The 10,804-nt window shown below is 29.1% G+C and overlaps 1 protein-coding gene across 1 annotated transcript in view; it reads left to right on the top strand.

Annotated features, from left to right (window-relative positions):
- The window catches only part of LOC143079255 (dipeptidyl peptidase 9-like), a 71,298-nt gene that overhangs the window by 40,128 nt on the left and 20,366 nt on the right, over positions 1–10,804 (top strand). The window lies entirely within an intron of this gene.

Below are 10,804 nucleotides of genomic sequence, written 5' to 3'. Positions count from 1 at the left end.
AGATTCTGGGCATGGGAGCACATCACCACATGATGACGGGCACATGCAGTTGTTTCTGTCATTGTAGGGTTAACTATCCACACCCATATGAAAATGGATGTGGATAGTAGAATCCACATTGACAGAAACAAGTGCCTGTGCATGGGAGGTTGATGAAAAAACCTTAGGTCAGTATTCACCTTATTTAACTCCCTGCATGGTCAGCTTTTTTACTGTGAACAACCAGGTGTGAAATTCACATGATATTAAATTTAAATGAATAATGAAGATGTTTCATATACCAGGGTGTAGTCCTATAACATATATGACTTCGCATTCTTATTCAATTTTTGACGTTTTTATACTGATATTTTCATTTTTTATTTTTTTTGGTGTGTAATTAAGCCATTAGTGTTTCAGATCCATTTAACATTTACAAATTACATTAACAAATATAGGTTACTGTACAGCCTTCAACAATGAGCAAAGTCCATACTGCATAGTCAGCTATAAAAGTCCCTGATAAGACATTGTAAAACAATTCAAGCGAGAAAACTATTGGCCTTATTTTTGTATAAAAAATGAAAGAAAAACAAATTTATATGTAACACATAAACAAACGACAACCACTAACATTGATAGTAAAAAAAATTTGATCAGAACAGTAAATAGAAATAGTTAATAATGCCCCCGAGGTCATATGTTATAGGACTAACCAGGGTGGGACTTATATACTTTCATTAAGTTCTATAAGCTAAGGGAGAACCCATTTAACTTCAAAAAGGGGGGTATTTATTTTGTTATATGTCTTGAGTCAGTTTTTTCTCACAGAAGACCATTTTATAAATTTTTAGCTCTAGATATCCAATTATTTCTTTCATTATAAAGTATGAGGGTAACTGGATTCAAGTATATATTTGTGTCCGGACTCCTCTGCTTTAATAGAATATTTTTCCCTCAGGTTGGGAATCAGATTTTTTTCAGGAAAAAAAAACATTCCTTCCTCTTGAAAGATAAGTGGTAAATTAGTGATTAGGAGGTCAAAAAGGCCCACTTGGTATAGACAATTGACAATATTTATTAGCACAAACACATTTACATTAAATAGTAATGTCATTCAAATTTGAGACAATAAATTGACAATAGTTAAATTGATTGAAATTATATTAGAGAGACAGTGGTATTCACAGGGAAGAAGAAAAAGACTATATATATCAACAGTTAACACATAATGATGTTCATGAACAATTAATAAAAGAACAAAGGAAAAATTAGGTTGCATTAAAAGAAATACAAGTGAAACAGATGTTCTCAATAAAAAAACAATCATTAATATACTTTAATACTTTAGGCCAATTAAAATTAATTGATAGATTTTCATCACCCCCCCCCCCCCCCCCTTCTGAAATCGTTCCGCCCCAATTTTTTTAAATTTTAAAATAATTACGATTTCCAAATTTATTTTATGTCCGTTAAGGGAAACATCGATAACTTCCTGTTTCAAATTTCGACATATTATGCTGTTGTATGATGACAATATCATCTACCAAGAATAGAGATTGATTACGAGAAGGGCATGAAATATTAGAGTTATGAGTAAAATGCTGTGTCCAAAAACACAAATTGCAGTATGTAACAAATGATTCGAAACCGGCCGTATTTTTTATTTATTTATATACAATGACTTTGTGTCAGGAAATTTGGACTGTGAATGATATCCAAAGTGTAAGAATTATGGAACAAATTGGTACAAAAAACCTTATCGGATTAAAGAAAAGGACATAAGCATAAACTTGGTAGATCTTTGACTGTATATTGGGAAAAAAAGTCGACAAACATAATTTTATTATAGCAAGCCCTTAGATTTACCCATGGCTGTCTTTTTTGGTTGACAAACTGCCTTCTATTCCAATACCCTCAATTTAGTCATTCAACAACATGTGCTTTTTAGTAAAGTTCATGTTTTACATCAAATTTATTTCATTTTTTATTAGTTTTAATTTTATTCTGTACTCGTAGTACTTGTGTTTCATACAATTGTACCAATTATTGATACATTTTCTTAATTTTATGGGGACAACAAACTATCGCTTAGAAAGCAAAATAAATTTGGTGTAGGTATAGTCTAACTCAAGAGAGCATTTCTCTTTGTTTTTGATGTTTACTATAAATAGTTTTCTAAAACGGCAATTACATGTATAACAGTGGTTGCCAATCAAGAGATATTTATTAAAGAGTTTGAAAAATTATTCATGATTCCTTGTACGTCATGTATATCATATATATATATATAAACATATTAAATATTATTTTACACTTGCTTATACCCCGGGGTATGAATAACTCATGACAAGACGGTTTCATATGAAATAGAATTTAAAAATTAAATCCTCCCACCCACCCCATTTTTTCCAAAAATTTGGATAAAAATCTACTAATTACTTTTTATTGACCTATGGTGATTTTTGTCGAGCCTTCGACTTTAGTCGAAAAGCGAGACTAAGCGATCCTACATTCCGTTGGCGTCGGCGTTGTCGGCGGGGTCAACAAATATTCACTCTGTGGTTAAAGTTTTTTAAATTTTAATAACTTTCTTAAACTATACTGGATTTCTACCAAACTTTGACAGAAGCTTGTTTATGGTCATAAGATAGTATCCACAAGTAAATTTTGTAAAAATATACTTCCATTTTTTTCCGTATTTTACTATAAATGGACTTAGTTTTTTTCGCGGGGAACCAAAACATTCACTCTGTGGTTAAAGTTTTTAGAATTTTAATAACTTTCTTAAACTATCCTGGGTTTGTACCAAACTTGGACAGAAGCTTGTTTATGATCATAAGGTAGTATCCAGAAGTAAATTTTGTAAATAAATAAATTCATTTTTTCCATATTTTACTTTTAAATGGACTTAGTTTTTACATTCACTCTGTGGTTGAAGTTTTTAAAAATTTAATAACTTTTTTAAACTATCCTGGGTTTGTACCAAACTTGGACAGAAGCTTATTTATGATCATAAGATTGTATCCAGAAGTAAAGTTTGTAAAAAGATTACTCCGTTTTTTCTGTAATTTACTTTTAAATGGACTTAGATTTTCTTACAATCATAAAATAGTAACAAGAGGAATATTTTTATTGATTTTTTTCCTCATTGTTGTTGAGCCTGCGATTTACAAAAAAATAGGCGAGACACTGGGTTCCGCGGAACCCTTACAAATTTTTATAATGACTTGTAGACTGCTATATGAAAGTGCAGTCAAATGCTTCAGTGTTATAGCGGACTGCAATTTAATAAAATTGAAATTGCGAATTATTAAACTATTAAAATTTTGTATATATAGGTATCCCTCAATGATTTATACATGTAGTATGGACAGATTGAGAAGAAATGGTATTCATCCTCAATTTCTTGTTTGAAACAGGATTACCAAATGCGTTTACTTCTTTCAATGTTGGTATAACGCCCTCTTTCAATTGCTAGGGAATGGGCACTTAGTTTAAATTAATTACTGAATACTGATCGATCAGTTTTGAGTTTACATATATCAATATATGGGGCCTTTTTCTAATTCTTTTAGTATGACAAAAGAAATTTAATTTTTCCCATTTATTGATAAATCAATTCCTAATTTGATAAGCCTGGTCATAGATTCTTTGGTGGATAGTATTTATGTGATATTATAAATTTATAGTATCAAAACTGAGATGACCAAAACCTAATTTATTTAACCAGTCTTTTACAATGTTAACCCTTTTACTTGTTTTCTCTACATTATTATATAGTTCACAGTGTGGTTTAAAAATTTTATAGCTGAAAGCGGAATTTGAAAGTACAAAAGGGGTTCTGTTTGTCTCAGCTAAACAGGCTACACTTGTTGTTTTTTAAAAAAGTGGTATGATTGCCATTGAGACATCTATCCACAAAAGACCAATATGACACAAACATTAACAAATATAGGTTACTGTACAACCTTCAACAATGAGTAAAGCCCATACTGCATAGTCAGCTATAAAAGTCCCTGATAAGACATTGTAAAACAATTCAAGCGAGAAAACTATTAGCCTTATTTATGTAAAAGAAATGAAAGAAAAACAAATATGTAACACAATAACAAACGACAACCACTGAATAACAGGCTCTTGACTTGGGACAGGCACATTTATACTCCTAAGATTTCTTTAAATAAATCTAATATGTAAATGTTAAATGGATCTAAATCTTTGAACACTAATGGCTTACACCCCAAACTTCACTTCCATGAAGAGTTATTGGAACAACTATTGATTCAGGATATGCCTGGTTTCTATGAAGTTAAACTTGTTAAAATATTAAGAAAGCTGTGAAAATGGCAAAATTTGATTTAACCGATAGGGACTTTTTATTGGTGGTATGACACCTATAATGTGAATAAATTCTACAAATGTTCTACAGAAAGATAAAAGATCAATCTTCTTAAAACATTGGTTCGAACCCCCCCCCCCCTGTAATATTTTGGAAAATAAAAATGGGCCATTATTTGGTATGTAAAGTAGAGGAATCTATGGTATCTCGGCCTATAACATAATCAGCCACCCAAAATCAGATTACCAGAAGAAGTATGATGATTGATATTGGTATAATCTATATTGAAATTCATTATCCATACTAAATTTGAAATTACAATACGTAATAGGCAAATCTTATTTTCACAATTAAGTTCAAGGCTTTAAGATCCAAATATAATTTTATCTAAATTACACAGCTTTTTTACATTCTTTGCTCATTATGTTAATAAATGTGTACATCAATGTTTTTTTCCAATAATAGGGCTATTAAAGATAAATGGACATTTGAGGATGAAATGAAACTCATCCTAAAAGCATTTGTAATAAAGAATAACATATTATATTATTTTTTTTTAATTTTGAATTACAATATATATATATGTCATGTTTGTTTAATTAATGTATAATTATTCATGTTACTTAACTTACATCATTAAGTTGAGTACAAACCTTTTTTAACCATGTTACATACATATTCCCTATGATATATATATTCAAGGGGCAGCTTGGTGTCTAAATATTTGACTTAATAGAATTTTCCTTTCAAACTTCTGTAAATTTGCTTACACTTTTTAATCTAAAATGTTGGGGTCACAGACAATTAAAATAATTCCAATAAAATAATACAATGAAATTATTTTTTATATTAAACACAGGTTGAATGGTGAAACTATGTTGTCTTATTTTAAATAACCTTTACAAATGATACAATTGGTTTATTCAATTCAAAATCGGAATTGCTTTCATCAATTATAAAACAAGTTTATGAAATACAAAATGAAACTAGGATTCAATGGCCTTATTTTTCTAAAGAAATAAAAATTTATATCCCCCTTGATTTTGTAATGGATTTTTTTTAATTAAAAAAGAAAGTCATTAATTTTTTGTTCAAGTTTTGTCAATAATTTAAATGTTTTCCATGTTGTCTGGATATTCTCCTTAATTAGTGAAGGTATAGCAGGATTTGAAGCATAAATCTGTAACTTTATTATTTTTTGTAGTAAAGTTCTAATTTACCATACTTGCAATCTTTACTCTTTTAGATAATTAACATTTAATTTTTAATGTTTGAAAATAAATAAGGAATCTTAAATCTGAATAATTTAGCAAAAAACTTTTTTACCAGTCAGAGGTTTAACCTGTAAATATTTACACACACGAGATAATTTTTATTGCATGTTATTTGTAAATTAATCATCAAAGAAAATTACATACCTGTAAGAACTGATACGCTGATGTCTTTGGTTTAAAATAGTCCTCTTTCTGGAAGTTAGCTTGAAGACTGTCAGTCTGTGTACCTATGGATACTTTGTCTTGATGGCATGAACAAGCTTTACCGGTCAAAAGAAACTTAGAACAACATTTACAGTTCAATGTACACCTTACAGTTGGTTGGTTTGGCACATGGTTAGGTAGTTGATTCTGAGGATTCTGTTGAAATGTAGTGTGGTATGACTGTTGATGGTTATAGTTGTTCATATACGGATAAGATGGAAGGTTATTGCTAGCGTTGTAATCCATACTTGCACAGAAAATGATTATAAATAAATCAAAGAATTAACATGCTACTATAAATAGCAAAGAGAATTTTAGTTGTTTTAATATTTCATTAATTTTAATTGGTTAATTTCATACAGCCATCAATTGATTGGACAGTGAAATACAAGATATGTGTCAAAAGTAGAGAAGGTTAGTAAGAACCTGTATGAATGGCTTCTTCTGACACTTATCTCTTATCTTACAATACACAATTTAGTATGGTATGGTTTCAAAAAAATGACATCAGATGGGCATGTATAATGACAATAAACTTTTAATTACCTGTGTGTGAAAACACAAAAATAAAATGCAATATTTGTTTTGATAACAAAATAAAATTATCATTCCTGTTTTTTAACATGGCATTCAAATTAATTAATATGAATTAACTTTTATTGATCCTTTAATAAGGATCTTCACCTCCAATAAAGATCAAGGAAATCCTTATTTAACCATAGCCAAAAATAATTTTCACAACACTGTACACGTACATGTAACTTTGAATTTAGATAACCTTGAATTTCTCTAGTTAGCATTTTGATAAAGTCTTCCTCAATGTGTCTATTTTAGTGAGAATTTTGATAAAAGTCTTATCCAGTGTGTATGGAGTATATTTATATCTTTATACAACTATGTTATATATATATAAGTTAGCATAGAAACCTTATAGTTGGCTTGCTTAAGACTTACTGAAAATATTGACAATTCTGTGTTTAGGGGGTCTAAAATTCAGTTTGGAAGCTTCAAATTACTTCTTACCATAAAGATTCAACACCCATTATTTTAACATGTCATTTCAGTAAATGGACATAAAGGACAGGATAAAAAGTCTCAAATTTGAAAGTTCAAAAAGTAACAAATAAATTTTTGACACTGAGTTGTTTAAATATAATTAGGAATATTTTCATTTTATTATACGTTTACATTTTTAAGTTAAGGAAAATGCTCAAAAACCTTGATAAATGAAAATGAATAAAATTTTAATTATGCAAAGGATATATTTTTGGCAAATAAAGCCATTTAAGTAACAAGTCACTTTGAAATATTGTTTTCACAACAATTATTTGATCATTATTGATATTTAATAAATAAATGTAATTACGAAATTGCTTTTTACATGCCTATTATTAAAAATACCAAAAATATTTTTTCAAATTAATTGATTTTGTTTCAAGAAAAATAATCTCAAAACTGAATTGTGACTTTTTGTACTGTGACTTTCTGTCCTACATTCATATCTTCATCATGTTCATCCCTCTTCTTAATATAGCATGCATTATATCAAGAAATGAATTGGGGAAAGTGTATAAAAAAGGGTTATATATACTGTTTACATTAGAAACTATATTCATAGACAACGAAAACCAAAGGACGATAGTTCTGTGTCCTTGGACCTAATACGACAGAATCAAATCTGAATAAAACTTTGATTGACCTAAGCTTAGGAAATTATGAGATAGTTGGCCAAGTTTCATGGCCTTTGGACATGTATTATAGAAACTTGGGTCATTTTAGTATTGACATTTGGATGCTAATTCTTTTAGGTTTAAATCAAATTGGTCTTAAAAAATAAAAATTAAAAAAAAAAATCTATTTAAATGCTCTTGAATATTATATTATATTGCATTAAAGCATTGGAACATTATTTTTTTTATGAGATTTATTATAACTATTTCAAAGTTAAATATATATGAGCCTATGCCTGAAAAAAAGATTTTCAAATTAAGGGAACCCTCACATAAACATGATTTATTTCAACCAATTGAAGTTTTTGATGTTTTTAAACCATAACTTATTCTTTTTTATTAATTAAAGGTACTTTGAGAGAAAATTACAAAAAGCATAACGCATGAGGATAATATAAATATGGTCTTAAGTCATGTAATAATGAGAATTATATAGAGGTGATTTAAACGGTATCCCATATATTTCAATATATAAATGCGCACAGAAGCTATAAGAATTGAAAGTTAGTAACTTTTTGGTCATTTATATGCTGATGTGTCATGATACAAGAAGTCTAATTGCAAAAGGACTCTGGTATTCAACTTTTTTGTAGACAGTATATATATATTCTGATGACCAGTTTTTTTTCACTTTTCAAAGGAAAACATGCATGTAGTTTTAGTCTCAGTTATTAATTGGCATATATTTGGACCATTTACTATCTTTAACATGCTTGAGAAGAAAGTAATGGTTTCATATGAATGAATAAGGTGTACTAATCATTGTAAAGTGTATTTTTTACAGATTTAGGTGGTGTTAAGACGTACCGTATTTAACCTATTCATGTTTAAGTCTATTAATTAACATGATTAAAGTCCTTGGATATCTTATTGAAAGAAATGAAAAATGGCATACAATGAAATCAATGAAAACTGATGGCCTAATTTATTTACATAAAACTGGAGGAAAAACAAATTTAGCAAGTGTAAACTTTGCAGGCTGAGTAAATATATTTTCCAGTAAATAAAGGAAAATACTGATTGAAATTGAGTGGATAATTTTGAGTGGATATTACTTTGAAACCTTTCTCTATAACTGTTTAATTTTTTTTTTTTAAATTGAAATAATGAAAGAGTTTGATTAAGTCATTTTAAGTGTTCTTATTTCTATTTTCATTGTAAACAGTGATAATCACAATGATTTATTTTTACAAAAAAATACAAATGTTTTGCCTGTCACAAGGAAACTCATCAGGTTGGTTTTGCACTGAATATAGCATTGCATTTTGCACTGGTTTTGATATTTTCCTTTATTGTACAGATGTTCAAAATGGGTTCAGTTAAGGTCAAGGTGGTTGCACTTTGTGTATGTAAGAACTGATTAGGTAAAGGTTAAATTTATATTACATTATATATTTTTATTTAAATCATAATAAATTAAGGTTCATCATTCATTCAATTTCCAGCATGAAGATAATTTTTGTTTCTCAGTTAATAAACATGTTTTTTTATTGTTCAGGTGGGTCTCCAATTATCACTTTTATTACTTTCAACCCATGCCCTGTCATCGTTTATTGGGGGGCTGTTGTTTATTAAGAAATTAACTTTTTACACCTCGCAATGCCAGGTGTTAGGACTTTAAGGACTTCATTTACCTGTAGTTTATTTACCTGAAAAAATATTGCATATAATTTTATAATCTTTATTCAAAAATGTTTTAAAAATTAAATTGTTAATTCTTATTAATCTAAAATATAGACTTATTAGGACTTAAATATTAGGTAAAAGTGTTGAAAATTAATCAAAACCAGATTTTTCAGTTCAAACTGATGTCAGAATGCCCTTTTTAAAATATCTATATATATAGATAATATTTTCAAATCAACATGGATTTTTATTATCCTGTTCAATAATATACTGTTCTTTCAAATTGTAAAAACTATTTGTTATATCAAGTGGTATTTTGCTGTCAAATTTCATGTTATAATTAATAGATTATTCTCTTTAACTTCTTTTAATCATTGACATTTGTGGAGCCTAATCAACTTTTGTTGAAAAAGAGAGACATAACAACCCTACATTCCATTGTTGACAGCTGTATCCATAAAAATTCACTCTGTGGTTAAAAGATTTGAAATTTAAATTAATTTATTAAACTACTCTGGATTTGTACCAAACATGGTCAGAAGGTTGTTTATGACCTTAAGATTATTATCCATAAGTAAATTTCTCCAGTCATGCTTCAATGATTCCCTAAATAATCAACCAATTTATTTCCCACAAAAAGGGGGGGGGGGGGGTGCGGCCCCCTAGGGCCCCCTCTCGATCAGCCTTTGCATACAGGTCTCATGTGGACATTTGTCTTATTGGCAAAAATACCATGTCTCCTTTTTTATACATAGTCACCTTTAATTATTTTCCTTAATTATTCAATTCAACTTAAATTTGTATTCAACATTACAACTTATATACAGCTAAGAATTATTTATACAGCTGTAGGGGTTAAATGGGCCATTGCATTTACAAAATCCAATTTTGCAATTTCCCCCAAAAAATAGATTAATACAATGCTGATTAAAAAACTTAACTAATGAACACATTACAAAGCCTTTTTAAGTTATTGTCAGAAGTGTTAAAAATTCCCTTTTTTTTATGAATAAAGCCCCATAAATCCAAAACTTAAAATCTGAAATTACAAAAAAAGTGAAAGGGAGCTTTCAATTATAGATATAAACAATTCACCAAAGTTTCATGGACATTGGTGAAAGCCTTTTTGAGTTATTGTCCGAAGTGTTGAAAATCACCCCTTTTTTATGAATAAAGCCCCATAAATCCAAAACTTAAAATCTGAAATTAAAAAAAAAACAAACAGGAGCTTGCGTCAATAGATATAAACAATTCACTTAAGTTTCATGGATATTGGTGAAGGTGTTTTTGAGTTATTGTCCGAAGTGTGGACGACGGACGGATGGACGTACATGTACAGACAGACGGACAACGGTATACCATAATACATCCCATCCTAGGCGTATAATAAAAACAGTCTAAAAATGACAAAAATTGTGAGAGTAAACAATTTGATTAACGATCATAAGTTAACACAGAAATGTAAAGTATAAAATCCCTAGATACCGTAAGGGACGACATCAAGAGTTCAATGAAGGATAAAAAACTTAATTCACATAGTTTTTTCACTGACCCCCCTACCCCCCTCTTTTGGGAAAAATTGATTAACCCATATGGTTATCATGGTTATATGTAAAAATCAACGTCGGATAACCAAATCTTGTAGCAGT

The sequence above is a fragment of the Mytilus galloprovincialis genome, chromosome 6, assembly GCF_965363235.1.
Source record: "Mytilus galloprovincialis chromosome 6, xbMytGall1.hap1.1, whole genome shotgun sequence".
Taxonomy (NCBI): domain Eukaryota; kingdom Metazoa; phylum Mollusca; class Bivalvia; order Mytilida; family Mytilidae; genus Mytilus; species Mytilus galloprovincialis.
The sequence above is the reverse complement of the archived record's forward strand: the minus strand, read 5'-3'. Positions and strand labels throughout refer to the sequence as shown.